General features: G+C 33.3%; 1 protein-coding gene across 3 annotated transcripts in view; it reads left to right on the forward strand.

Annotated features, from left to right (window-relative positions):
• Positions 1–15,391, forward strand: part of LOC114324907 (uncharacterized) — a 359,531-nt gene that overhangs the window by 91,175 nt on the left and 252,965 nt on the right. The window contains exon 1 of one of the 3 annotated variants that reach the window (XM_028272854.2): positions 9,170–9,385. The exons of the other annotated variants lie outside the window; for them this stretch is intronic. The gene's annotated coding sequence lies outside the window, so the exon portion shown is untranslated. Of the gene's footprint in view, positions 1–9,169; positions 9,386–15,391 lie in introns of those variants that run through there. 3 annotated transcript variants of the gene reach the window in all.

Consider the following 15,391-nt stretch of genomic DNA (forward strand, 5'->3'; position numbering starts at 1 on the left):
TTGATTTTTAACAAATGCTTCGATCCATCGTGTCCACTAAATGATAATTCCTGACAATTTAAAAAAAAATACAATGTCAATTAAACGACGTAAAACGGCGTGATTATTTTTGACAATTTCTGCCGATGCTTCCAAATGAAACACCGGCCGGTAGATTTAAATGTGCCGTACCTGCCGATTAATGCCTACGGAGAGAATGTCTATGTTTGCTTGCTCATCGACTTATTATTTCGTTGAGTTTTACTTGTAAATCGTCAAGCTACGGATGAGTTGGGGTCGGCTAGTCGAAAAGTCAGATGAATGGCTCGGATCATACAGTTTTTGAGAAGTCTGTTATGCGTAGAGATCACTTAACGCTCGGATTGATCAAATCCTCTTAAAAACCATGAATAAAATTTAGTCTGTATTATCTGACATATTTTTTTACTTCACAGATACAAATATTAAAACAATTTATATCTATAAATGTGTAGGTCGGCACTGCCGACCCTGCCGACCCTGAAAGGCCGCCACTGAATTTGATTATTGTCCAAACAAGACAGATTGCAAATCTTTACTTGGAAAATAAAAAGAATTGCTTTTTAAAATAAAATTTCAGATTATAAATAAATGGGAAGTAAAAAAATAATTCGTAGGAAGGAAGAATTGATATAAACACACCCAAACTTATATGGAATCACCATGTATTTCAAAGTAATATTTTTTTCTTTTGAAAAAACTTGTTATTGTTGTGAAGAATAAAGGTTTTTATTGAAAATAAACAAACATATAAAAGACAATCAAATGGTAGGGTTAAGGATCCTATTATGAGACCCGTTCCTAATATGAGACCCCTGTCTCTAGAGTCTTGTAAGTACTGCAGCCTGGTGGGTGGGGTAAAAACTAAGTTCTGGTAGGGTTTCCAATAGGCTGTGAATAGAGTGTCTGTGATTTAGTATTACCAGTCAGTGAAGTTTTTAAGTTTTTTACGAGTCAAAAGTTTTTTATTCGGTGTAGCTCAAACTGAATTTTTATTTTTAAGGTGAGAGAAAAAAAATCACCTTAGTAATTAGTCGATAGCTACTAAAATTGGTTACAGAAACACGCAATTATAGTGGCGCAAAAACCAATCCTAAACTCAAAACACGGACTAAAAAGTTCACACGTGGTTGTTCCTAATATGAGACCCCCAAGTGTGCCTAATATGAGATATATCATATTAGGGTACTGTACTGTTTTGAGTATAGCGTCATGTCTTTTTACTATTTTATTGGGAAATAAGCCACAATTTAAGTTAAAAATGAAATTTATTGATGTTTAGACTTCCAATTTTTATTTTTAATTTAAATTGTGGCTTATTAAAAAAAAAGAAAATCACATAATATGCCACAAAGAACCAGCTTCAGAACGATAGATGTGTCTACAGCATGTAATGCTGTTTATATCCAGAACAATGCGTTAAAACAATTTGTATCACCTGTTTAACTTATATAACGTGGTGTCTCATATTAGGATACCACATGGCCTCATATTAAGACACCTTTTTTAAGTTGGGAATTTTGACATTTTTAAAAAATTAATTTAATGGTAAACAATATTAGTTTAAAATTAATTTTAAACTTGTTGCAATATAATAGCATAATTATCTGACATGTATCTAATTTAAGCTTTTTAATCCATAAACTTTACGATTACCAAGAGTTTTAAAAAAAGGGTCTCATATTTGGATCCATTACCCTACAGCTCGGTACGGTATAGGCTATTTGCTCGAGTTGCAAATTGAACGAAAATAAATAAACTAACTTTTGCACCCAAAAACGAAAATATGCCTCATGAGGGGTTATAGAACTTACAACGAGGAAATATTATTGGTCTTGTGGAGAAAGTAATGTTCTCAGAGGGACATAGCTGTAGAGCTAGGCGTAATACAGGGCGTTCTGTCCAAAACCTGCTAGGTAACAGGAACTAGGAAAGCTAAAAAATAAAGCAAGGGAAAGTCGCCAAAAGTAAACGGCTCTCCACGATCGTTTAGTTGTCCAATCAGCTGGAAGACACCCAACCATTTCTCACCTACAGCTCCAAAGGCAGTTTTTGGAAGCTACAGGTGTAACTGTTTCAGTTGAAACGATAAGAAGAAGAGTTTGTACCAAGAAGTATACAGCAGGAGACAGTTATGGGTTCCCGAGTTATCCAGGCAGCACAATATTGATCGCCTAAATTGGTGTCTTCACCACCAAAACTGGAACATTGGGAATTGACAAAATGTGCTATTTTCAAAAAAAGTCAGGATTTATGTAAAATCAGATGACCCACGAAGTCGTGTACTTAGAGGGCGAGGAAGACAAGCAAGAACGAAAACTGTCAGATCTGTGCACAAATATACAAGGGGAAGTGTAATGTTTTGGAGAGGAATTGTGATCCGTAAAAAACTCCTTTAATTTTCATCCAATTATCTTTAACTGCTCACAGGTTTGTTGATAACCTTTAGTCAGGCTCTGGAGAGGTGCAACAGGAGAAAATTTAATTTTATTGCATGAGAATGGACCTCTACATATCATTAGAGTGACTACAGACATCATTGAAGCGGAAGGTATCCCTTGTTTGGAGTGGCCTGCTTGCTCACCCGAGCTTAATCCTATAGATATAGTATTTGTGGGATATGTTTAAAAGAAAAATTAGACCTCGCCGGGATAATCCACAAAACACCGCACGGCTAGTACAAGCTGCTCTTAAAGGATGGAGCAACCTACCACAACGAAATGTTGATAATTTGATTAGGAGCGTGCCCACGCAAACTGAAGCTTGCATAAGGACTAGAGGTGATAACACTGACTACCACAAAATACAAAAAAATAAATAAAAACAATTTAAATATTATTCGTTTTACATTGAAATTTTGTATGCTATTGATTTTAAAACAACTACTTTCAATTTGTTTGTTAAATACTTTATTATTTTATTTAATTGTTATGTATTTGTTATTAAATTGCTTTAAAATAAATATTGTTTGACTTCGTGTGTTCGTTTTTTAAATTCGCACGAAATAGTAAGAAATATCAGATGATTCCATATAAGTTTGTGTGTGTGTAAAATTAGATACCGAACTTTCAGAATATTCGATAGCTAACCGTTAACAAGCTTCATGGTTCATGGACACAGCACGCTGTATAACACTGATATATCTGGGTGATTTGCTAGATTGTATGTAGAAAAAATAAGTAAACTGTCTACGTTTATGTCTATTAAACTATATATTATATTATTAATGTATGTGCTACTAATGTACTAAGGAGAATACTCAATAAATGTTTTTGTATTATTATTATCCACATTTTCTCTATAAAAGATCCCTCCGCCACTGAATATGTAGTGCATTAAATTTTCAAGTATGTATTACTAGTAAATTTATTAAATATAGTCTAGTGATGCATTGGCTCGACCGACGCAAAGAAACCGCAGGTGATAGATTAGCTACCTCGTTGATAAGTTTCAGGTGCCTCACACTCGTTTAGGTCTGGCAACCCCGCAGGATATCAAAGACCTAATCGTCCGGCACTACATCTGCGAACACTGTAGTATTGTACCGTTTTTGAAGTTAGTAGGGTTATAGAAGTTCGGTGTTTCTGTGCGTCTCTGTGTGTGAGTGAATAGTTCCCCTTATCGATGTGGTGATGCATTTACGACTCAGGATATTAAATTCAGCGATAAACTGTGAGTGCTATTAATTTTTGACTTTTTACAGTTTAGATAGAATATTATAGTTTCAAGTTAACGGATCAATTACATAGTTATAGCTTATAGCTACTATCTATCTACCTAATTCCAGATTAAGGAATATTTCCCCATTTTAAAATATTATGAGTAGTCTCATTTTTATATAGGAACTGTTGCTTCTTACTCACAATTTTAAGTTCTCTTTGTTTATATCTATCCTAGCACTTGTTGTGTAGACTTATTACTATTACGTGCTATTACTATTAAATACAAGTACATAGCTGGATTACCTAACAGCGGTTTCCCCAGAAAATGTCATATTTATACGAAATTAAATCATTATTCTACTACATTTCTTATTCTTTCCATTTGTTTTTCACATTTCCATTTGTTTTCCTTTGTTTTTCACAATTTATTGTTTCACGCTGGTTCCGACTCTGGTATACTTTACTTCCATAACGCTGGTACCTATGATTAATGTGATTCCTAATACATTTCCAGTGAAAATAATAACTCTTGTATTGGCGATTACAATTTTTTTATATGCGTTTTCGCGAAGATTATAACTCCCAAAATATTTATAATGAAAAGATTTAGTTCATAATAGATGCCGACGACAACAATTATTTCCCTTTTTGTTTCTGTTTCTGCCGACGAAAACAATTATTTCTGAGAACTTTTTACTAATAATTATAATTTTCGTGGACCCACAAACAGAAATGATGTTTTTTGCCGATAGGTACTCTTAAAAAAATAAATTTTTTCGCTAACTCTTTATTAGGGATTATAATTTTCACAATCATATAATCGAAAATAATATTTTTTCGCGGCGTTCATTGAAAGTTCTACTCTTAACGGCATTTTTCGGATCACTATCTTTGTTAAATTCTTTCTGCTTATATTATAAGTATGTACTTTATTTGTGCTATTCCTGCTCTTCTCCTAATTTGTATACTGCATATTTTCTTCATCAGTATTGATTTCCAGTAATCTTCAATATTGTAATATTTTGTTTGCTCAAATCAGCAGCTATCTCATAATTCATGTACCTACGTTACCTCGCTTGTATATTATGTATGTACATACTAGTTTTTCCATTGATTGTTCCATGAATATGTAATTTTGACACCACATGTCCCTTTTCTCCACTTGTCGCTAACAATTACCTAAATGTTATTATGTATTTTGGATTTGACGGTAATGCACCAGATAGTGTCGATACTACATTACGGTGTTTGTAAGCCTCCCAATGAATGGTATGGTCGAGAAGGGACGAATAAATTTATTTTTTAATAAATACGTTGATATGTTCGACATAGAAAGGTTAGAGAGGTTCGACTACCTTCCGACGGATACGTGGCAAAAATAGTATAAGTATATTTACCACCATTTTCTTCGAGCAACACGTTTGCTTCTTCATAGAGATGGAGGTACTCTTCGCCAACTTTATGTCTCAAAAGTTGCTAAGCATTAATAACATCATTCACGTGGCTGAATGCTGTTATGAGGCCTGTTTTTATTGCCTGCAATTATTTGGATAGCGGCAATGTTATAGTATAGATCATGACTTTTTGAACTAGGTACATAACACAATTCGGAGATTGAAGTGTCGATTGAATATTGAACATTTGGACGACTTGTTTCGATGTTTTTGGAGTTCTTCGAGAGCATAGCATAATCGCTGAATAAATTTCCTTGAATCTTCTAATGGCGTCAAGCATGTGAACCCATCATGTTTCGCACATTGCGAGCAGTTGATCAGCCGGTAACAGCAGTGCGTTGAACCAAATGTCTTAAGTAGCCCAATGCAATTTTATACATCTGAGTCAGCAACAGCAAGGTTGAGACGGTGTGTACTACAATACATATACATAAAAAGCTAAAAGACATTCTTGACGAATATAATATGTCAAAACAATTGGAATATACTCTAAGAAGGTCTCCTTACCTTTGTGTTGTTCTGTTCAACTTCTTTGAAGGTACTTGCAATGTCGGTCGTCTCATCAGCGAGAATCGCAAAAAATTTAGCTTCCTTTACTTCACCACAAATTTATCTTATGGTAAATTATTTCACCACAAATGGCAATTATTTCATTTTGGATTTGAGGGCTTGCATAAAGAGCATTCTTCTGAGAGTGACCAAATGCTCAGAAAGATCTTTATCCCTAGATTCTACTGTGTACCGCAAGAATGCTAGAAACGCATCATAATTCTGAATGTTCAGACGCTGGCTAGCTGGCTAATGTAGATCCGTTCCCACTCAGTCTTATCTCTTAAAGGTGTACCTTGTTTGCCACAAAAAGTTCCTTTTGTAGCACAAGAAATGTGTAAGAATTACGAGGCCGCGTGGTTCAGAATCAGAAGAGATGTGGGGTGATTATTTGGATCATTCTTACTAGCTCATAAACAAAAATAAAATTGGAGAAAAAGAATAAAATATAAGATGATGATCTAGAGCTACCCCAGAAACATTACCCAGAAACACAAAACTAGTTAGAAACAGGTTGCTAAAAAGGGCGTCACTTTACTAGGGAGCGTTTCACTATACATACTTGCTTCGACTGTAGACTTTTAATAGAAATAGCACTGAGCACTGATTCTCAACGAATAAATTGAGGATTTGAATTATGGACTGCCTTACTTTCAGACCCATAACTATTTAGAAAAGGAAACAATAATAGGTTTCTCGACAAAAAAGAACACCAAAAAACTTATACTTTCACTCGAACACAGAAATTTTACTTGACTTATTATTGGGTTAAACTGAAAACTGATGATACGGGGACAAGTCCCCAATTTCTAGCGAAAAGGCTGGACTACCGGACTCTTCAATAGCTAAACCGGTAACCGCTGATGAATAATATTTTTCAACGATCCAACGCCAAGGGTGCTTTGCTTATCGAACCATTTAATTTAGCCAATAGAAAAGAATTCTCAGACGCAGTTTGATTTAATTTCGCTTTCAGCAAGTATTAAATAAACGAACTCTTTAATTTTACTTAGCTTTGACTATTCTAATTGAAGAAACACTAAGTGTTTTTCGCCGAAGTTTTGCCAAACAAACAAACAATATTGATAATTAAGAATAACTAACTGCCGTTCAAATATTTGTAAGGCGGATATTAAAACCGTATATATCCTGGGTTGCATAAAAGTTCCTGCTTTCTGAATTAGACCGATTTAAAAAAAAAATAGAAGCTTTTTGGATCATTACACTTTTACGATTTACGATAGAGATTAGTTTCTTTTGGATTTTCTGTTGCTTTGTCTTTCTTTCAGAAGACTACTGATCATTGAATGAAAAAGCCTTAAAGCCCTTTAATTTGCATGTTAATCCCTCTTAACTTTTCGGGTGATGGGTTGGACCATCAAAACATGGTTACGCCCGTGTAATAAATTGTACGCCTATAAATAGTAAAACCCAATAAATGGCCACTTGACACTTAATTTATTAATCTGTCTCAATTCCAAATCAAGTTCCAATTCGATCCAGTTCCAATCCTTCATACGAGTATAACATTCTTTATGTTTTCTAGATATTTTCTGAACTTCCGTCTTTTATATAAATCAATTTTTCGCATTTAGGTATAATCAGTCGGTCGGTATAATAAATAATCAGTCGGTATAATAATCGGTCGGTCTATAGTCTATCCAGGGGTGGCCAAACTGTGGCTCGCGAGCCACATGTGGCTCTTTGAAGGATTATTTGTGGCTCTCAATAAATGTATCTGAATTACTTTTAATTTTTGTTTTTCAAAATGTCTTAAATATCTGACATCAAAAAATATAAACGACTAAGTGTAACATCAGGACTTAAACACGGATACCTCTTATCACCGTTGCTATTCAATTTGGCCTTGGAAAATGCAATAAGTAAAATATCATCTGAGCTGTCAGGGGTATTTGAGAATCGAAGATCATAACTATTGTTGACATTTGCTGATGATCAAGGTGCAGTCGCTCATTCTACAAGTGACGTGAGAGAGGTGTTTTCACAACTCGAGGAAGAAACCGGTAGTCTGGGCCTTCGAATAAATCAAAAGAAGACGAAATACAGACATGCTAGTAACCAACATTCCAAGACCAAGAGTTAGGCAGAACATAAATATTAAGACCACAACTTCGAAGTAATAAAACAGTTTAAATATCTAGGGGCGATAATCACAGATGACAACCACATATAAAAATAGGTCTGAGCATGGATAGCTGTAATAGAGCATTATACTTCCTATCATCATTAGTAAGATCTAAGCTTCTAAAAAGACAATCTAAATTAAGACTGTACATGCTAATTATTCGCCCAATTGTTATATATTATGGAAGTGAAACATGGACTCTACATCAGAGGGAAATAAATATACTGCAGGTTTAGCTTTTTGAAAGGAAAGTTCTCAGAATGATATTTGGCCCTCAAAGAGATGAATTGACAGGATACTGGATAAGACACCTCAATTCTGAATTGGTGAATCTGTATGGTACTGAAAACATTGTCAGACATGTAAAAGATAACCAGATAAGATAGGTCATGTGGTAAGATTAGAGGAAGACAGAGTGTTTAAGCCAGTGTTTTTTCAGAGACGCTAGAAGATAATAGGCCGTCCCAGAAAAAGATGGAAGAATGATGAAGAATCGAAGTATCCTGAATTAGTAAAGCTGCTTGTAGAATTATTTGAATATGTATTTGAAACAACGATGCGAACCATTTTATTTCACTTTAAAATTCTTTAAATCCAAACACTGAGAGAAAAATTTATTACTTTTTTACACTTTTTAAATAAAATTGTTTAATTGCGGCTCGCCAATACTTTCAAATTTTTAAGAATGGCTCTGACTATCAAGGAGCTTGACCGACCCCTGTCTATACAGTCCAGCTGGCAGAAGCGCAGTCGATCGACAAGTTCAGTGGATTTGCGATCGACGGTTCGAGCCTCAGCCAGGTCATGAAATTAATAATAGGCCAACGCCGTAGTAGAAAATTCAGTTCAGTAGAATCTACGACTTGGTCTGGAATAACTGGCGTCTGATCGGCCTATGGAGGAGCGGTACGGCAAGAGATAAGGGCTTGCGGCTTGGTGATACTCCTCTATAGATCCCTACCGAAGGGCGTTGACGCCTAAGAACGGTGTATATGTAATATATATAGGTATGTATAATCATCAGTGATAAATATTTCCACTTATGAATTAATTTATTGGAATACTTATTGAGAAATACATCCTGCAGATACCATCCGTATCCCAATTTTATAAGAAAATTTGGAAAATCCTCGAATCAAAACCGATATGTCTACTATAATATAAACATCTACTTGATAAACAGAAAACATTTGCTTTATCGCCGTATTTCCTTGCTCGAATCCTATCGAAATGTGACCTAGCAGCAGTTATCAACGCTAACGTAAAAAACAACTCGCATGAAACATCTACATCTTTCTTAATTTGCGTCCTTATCATTAATAATTATTTAGAAGTGAAGTGAAAATATCTCTCACTCACAAAGTTCAGTGGGGTTTTATGGTCGGTATTATCAGCACTAAAGTATACTTACCTTAAGTATAATCGTTGTGATACCGGTACCGATAATAGCGACAATAAAGTTAGTAGATAAAACTGGTTTTGTGCTTCAGAGTTATAAATTTTGTTTGTGTTTTATAAAATATTGAACAGGTTTTACGGAGCGACTTCTGTTTTTGGTAAGTTTTCCTTTATCACCATGCAATTCAAATATGTATAGAACACCATTATGTCATCATGTGATAAATAGGTCATGCATAAGAATCTAGAATTAGTCTTTTACTTGTATGGATTAAAAAAAAATTAAATCCCTCTTTTCCTTTTTTTATCAGAACATTCTTTAACTTGTGATCAAATATGTTTTGTTGAACGATCGTTGTAGAATGCTGTTCGTTTTACCTTTTTTCTTTCTATTGTGTGTGAGTATGACAATGTTTTGTTTATTGGTGCATGTGTCAGGTTCGTGATCTCCAGTTGCAGGTGGTTTGTCTATTTCATGAGGATATTGAGTCATTTATAAAGCATTGTGTAAACCTCATTCATCTACGATTGAAAATTATTTGTAGATATTGAACTTTTTTTCGGAATTTTTTTATGTTGTACATAGTATCTATTGTTGTCTGTAATGAGTAATATAAGTAATATGTGATTGATTAAAGCAATGTGATTTCGACTATATTCCTGATTAATTATTGATAGGCTATAATAGCTTGAAGCCACAAAATTTTGATATGCCCGTGATGGACGATTAAATATTCTTATTCCTGTCTTATTATGTTTTAAACTTTTTTTTCAAGAAAGTGCATCCTCTGTTCCAATCTGTGTTCAAATTCGTTGAAAGAGGTAACATTAGTTTTTACTCCATCATACCACCATGTTACAATCATTGTATACTATTGGAAACTCCTTTCTTATTCATTGCTCATCACATCTTCCATGTATTTACAATACTATTACATGTATGTATTCTCAAGATTTAATGAAAATACTACATGAACGTATGTTTCTTTATTTTTCTGGTTTATCATTATATAGCTTTCTTACAATAGATATTGCGAAATTACATCTGTTGTTCTGTTCGTTCGCGTGTTCGTCTATTAATAATTACTATCTACCATAGTTTCATGGTGTCGCTAAGTAGTTGCTTGTGACCCTATACATTGTTCAATATCTCCTTTGTTTTGGTACACAGGTACTAAGATAACTTCTTCTTTAAGTGCTGTCTCCCAATAGGAGGTTGAATATCATTATCACTATCTTTACTCTATCTGCCGCTGCTCTGAAGAATTCTATAGAACTGCATTTAAACCAGTCCCTTAAATTCTTCAACAAGGACACGCTCTTTCTTCTATACTCCTTCTTCCTCTTATCTTTCCCTGTATTATCAGTCTTAGCAGTTCATATCGCTGTCCCCTCATTACGTGTCCTAGACCCTAGATATTGTAACTGCCTTATTTTTATTGTGTTTATTATTTCGTATTCTTTGCCCATTTCTTGCAATGCTTCCGTGTTAGTTTTCTTCTGTTTCCTTACTATTCTAAGCATCCTCCTGTAACACCACATTTCAAAGGACTGTAGCTTATTTGTGTGTTCTTGCTTCGTTCAAGTCAATCTAATTGGTCTAGTCAATTTAGTCAAATTATTAGATATTGATCATTTATCTTAGCGTATGATAGTGTCATAAAGGATAGAGTGTGGATGGCCATGGGAAATATAGGGGTCAGGGTCAAGATTATTAATTTAACAAAAATATGTATCGAGAATTCAATAGGGTCAGAATTGGCAAACACACCACGGACACATTCTTTATTAAGACTGGTGCACAGACAGGACTGGTGTAAAACTGGATATCTCCATTACTTTTCAACATAGTGTTAGATATGGCATGGCCTATGGCCCTTAAAGAAGTTAACACATAGCCGGAAATATGCACCATCAGCTGCACAGCAGGTAGAAACGGATATGGAAGAATGTTCCGATCGGCAGGAAACCCATAGGTAGACCTAGACTCCAATTAAAGGATAATGTTTTATTTTACCTGCCATGGGAATACACAACTGGCTACTTGTCATTGACCGAAGTAGGTGGAGGCAAGTTATGCTTCCAGGTCTTTTTAAGCTTAGCAAACTATAGCATTTTGACAATTTTACTCACAACAGTATTAAATTAACAAGGTTCTGAAACTGAATTCTTGTTGCATGTTTACTTAAGTAGTTGAGTCCGCGAGTCTTTACCCGTGCGTCATCATTTAAAGCATACGAAATAAGTCGGAAATCTATTTCACGCAACAACAACTGACAGAAAGTGGCTACTGTTCCGATTACGGGTTTTATTATAAAATTTGACGTTATCAAATATATAGAATGTCAAATGTAAGTTTTGCTTCAAAATTTTTGTGCAGAATTACAGCTACATTTGAAGTAGCTTAACCCGCCAGTGGTCGCTATATGAGATTTTCTCTCACGGTTTCAGAAAATTGCACAGAATTTTTTTTCTGGGAAATTATACGCTCTGTAGTTCCTTCTAGTCTCCTAACTATCCTCCCTCGACAATCTAATAGACTCGTCTGCTTAGATAGTGACTCAGTTGACCTAATATCACCCAATTGTTGAGTGAGCGCGCTTCAAGTGAGACATTCTCTCATCAAGCGACCACCCGCGTTACGAACTGTAGGTACATAAAAATTAATTTTATTTTGGCACTTAAAACCTGAAATAGTGTAAAAAAAATTGTAATTATTGTCATCAATCAATTTTTCCAGAGCATTCTTGTTATATTTGTGTGCTGTGCCGTAAATTATCAAGAAACGGAGATTGATTAATATTTGTTTAATTCCGATTATTACTTTTTATTTTATTATATTATTATCTATATTATGTTATATTATTTTTTTCTTATTATTAGTTAATAAAAAAAGTTTAAAAGCTGTTTTAAAAATTTTATTTTGTAAAAAAGGATTTGGATATGTGAGAGAAAATCTCACGCGCGACCACTCGCGTAACAATCTACCTAGCGACCAATGCCGGGATAATAAATTATTTTATTATTATTGATTAATAAATAAATAAACAATTTATAAAAAAATTCAATAACATAAATTTTATTTTTTTTATTTTATTCACTTTGACGGAAATCTAAACACAGTCATTTCTTTACCTTGTGAATGACGTTAGCTTTGTATGTTTTAAATATTAATTGCCAAAATATAATTATTTACCTTAAAATTTCAAAGCCCAATATAAAATTAGTTGTGAAAACAACTGTTTGTGTAATATAAAGAAACTTCAAAACGCAAAAATTCGACAAAAACCGCAAAAAATTCAACTGACTGACAGCCACAAAATTAAACAAAGCAGAAACGTCAAACAAATTGTGCTTAAAATATGAAAACATACCGAATCGTCTTTTTTTGTACCTATCTCTTTTCAATGCACTGACTCTAGATGGTTCATAAAAATAACATGTGTTTTTACTTAATAACAAACGTCAGCACGTCATATCATGAGTTTCATGCGTGGAAGAGAATGATGCTAGATAAAACGTATGTGTTTTATCTCGTCAGGTGTTAATGACGCACGGGTAAAGACTCGCGGACTCAGCTGATACTGTAATGCTCTGTATTTCTCTCTTTTTATGAGATTGATCAGCAAATTCTTATTTTGATTAATTACTTAATTATTTTAATTATTACGTATGTAAAACAAAACCAAAATTAAATTGAATTCTCTAATAAATTTTATTCTCTTTCTATTTTAATTTTAATGCATTACGTTTGGTTTGTGGCTTCTAGTATCTCTAGTTGCTTACTTCGTCCATGGACAAAACAGGGAAATTAAATACACTCGATGTCATATAAATGGTATAAATATTTTTTATTTATCCAATATACCATAAATATAAGATTTAAAAATTATACTAAATTTTAATTCTGTTACAACTTTTTCTCATCTAATAAATTAAGCTTTAATTCTGATATCTCATTTGTTTTAACAAAAATTTTATTTAAATAATTCGTTAGACTATTCTTACAAAAATACTAAATTTTACTTTTCTGCTTTTGAATTGATTACTTATCTCTTCTTTAAATTTTGGAATGACTAAATTATGCTATAGAAATACTCAATACAAAAATAAACAAATATGGTGTGGATATAAAACAAACTCTCTCCGTTTCACAAAAATTCTGACTAACCTTTTTGTTTCTTTTTACTTCTTCCTGGATTGCGCAGCCTTCGATTCTCTCACTCTTGAGCTCGATTCTCTCACCGGCTACTCGTTCTAGACAGAACACAGGAATCTCCTCGGACACAAGGAAAATTAACTTCTCAACTTGGTCAACGATTTCGTTTAACCACGATCTGCTCGTAAAGGCCAATTTCACCACTTTACACCGACTTCTCACTTTTTAAAAACTGGACTGTCTTCTCCAGATATTAATTACACAGTGACCATTTTTTCTCTCCTCAAATTCCGACTCAACACTCTCATCCCTTCCAACCATTATTCTCCGCCAATCACAAACATCCTGTCTACCCACTACATCCACGTTTTCATTTCTTAAGAACCCATTTATTTTGTATACAACTTTGTCAACTTTTTAAGTTTGTTAAATTCTAGGAGATAAAAAATTACTTTTCGTTGTTTCAATATGCTAAACAAAAAACCTTATATTCTAAACTTGTTTATTGTCAATAAATTTGTTTATTGTCTCTCCTTCTACGCATCCTTTACAAATGTCCTATTGTCGATTCCAACGCGAAATAAATGTACTTTCTAATTTTTACCGCATAACTGTATATCCATTCAAAGAAACATTAACAAATCACTTAACGATTTCACCTTCCGCGAAAACACTGGTTACTAGCTAAATTATAATATTTACAATTTTTGGTCATATACAGGGCGATGAAAATCTATGATCTCGTGGTCTTTGATATAAATTTATTTTCTGTACATATTATGTTTATATGGGATTTAGCCACAATTATTGGTGTAATATAAAATTACATTTTTAATTACCTAATGTTTTGACCTTTCGACTTCCATTCCGGAAGTCGTTCTCAAAAATAAAAGAAAATCTGATAAATTCTGGGCAGAGTTTATAACTTGATTTTTTCACACAAAACCTAAAAAATCTGATTATAAACTCTTCCCAGAATCTATCAGATTTTCTTTTATTTTTGCAAACGATTTTCGGAAAGGAAGTAGAAACGTCAAAACATTAGTTAGCTAAAAATGTAATTTTCATTACGTGGCTAAATTCCATGTAAACATAATAAATACTTAAAGTACTACATTAAATCTCAACTCTTACAATAATTATAGTTAAAAAGTTGTGGCATTACATTTTATTGCAGAGGTCTTGACCTTAATCCTGTAGTAATTAAAAACATCGATATGATGTAGTTTATTAAAGTAAATAACACATAAAATTTTCAAGTTAACGTCATAACATTATTACATTTTAAACTTGTGATATGGTTGGTTATACCGAATGGAATGCTTAGATTTTATACTCGATATTTATTGTGTAGATTCGTAATAATTATTATATTATTAACCAAGATATTACCAGTAGTAGTGATTTTACGGTTATCAAATAATCATGTGATATTAAAATTGATTATCATGTAATAAAACTATTTTTTAACTATTTAAAAAGCACTCAAAGTTAAAAATTATTTTAATAACGATTAAGTATGTAATGGGAGTTACTGCTTATCAAAAAAAAATGTTTATTAATAGCAAGCTGACAATTTGTTAATAGCTTAACGGTGTCTAGTCGGACAATCTTTAATGTATGGGAACAGTGAACAAGAGTAAATTTTAATTGTGGAACGTGATTTTAATTGTGGAATTTGTCATCCTGACAAGTTTATGATTGTGAAAACTAGCAGGTTGTTTTTAAATATATTCAATAGCAAACTTTATAATATGAAAAAATGTTTGTCCGACAAATATGTTGGGCATTTTAATAAGTCCGACGCGTAGAACATGTCAAATGACAGGAATTATGTTGGTGATAAAAAATAGCAGTCTGATTTTTGCATGAGAGTTTAATGAAAGGGTAACAAATCAATTGAAAGTTCTGTCCGACAAAATATTTACATGGGGCATTTTTGTAATAAGTATGACGTTCCAAATTTTTAAATTGTTCCACAATTAAAACTTTCCCTGTTCCAGTG

The sequence above is a fragment of the Diabrotica virgifera genome, chromosome 5 (assembly GCF_917563875.1).
Source record: "Diabrotica virgifera virgifera chromosome 5, PGI_DIABVI_V3a".
Lineage (NCBI taxonomy): Eukaryota > Metazoa > Arthropoda > Insecta > Coleoptera > Chrysomelidae > Diabrotica > Diabrotica virgifera.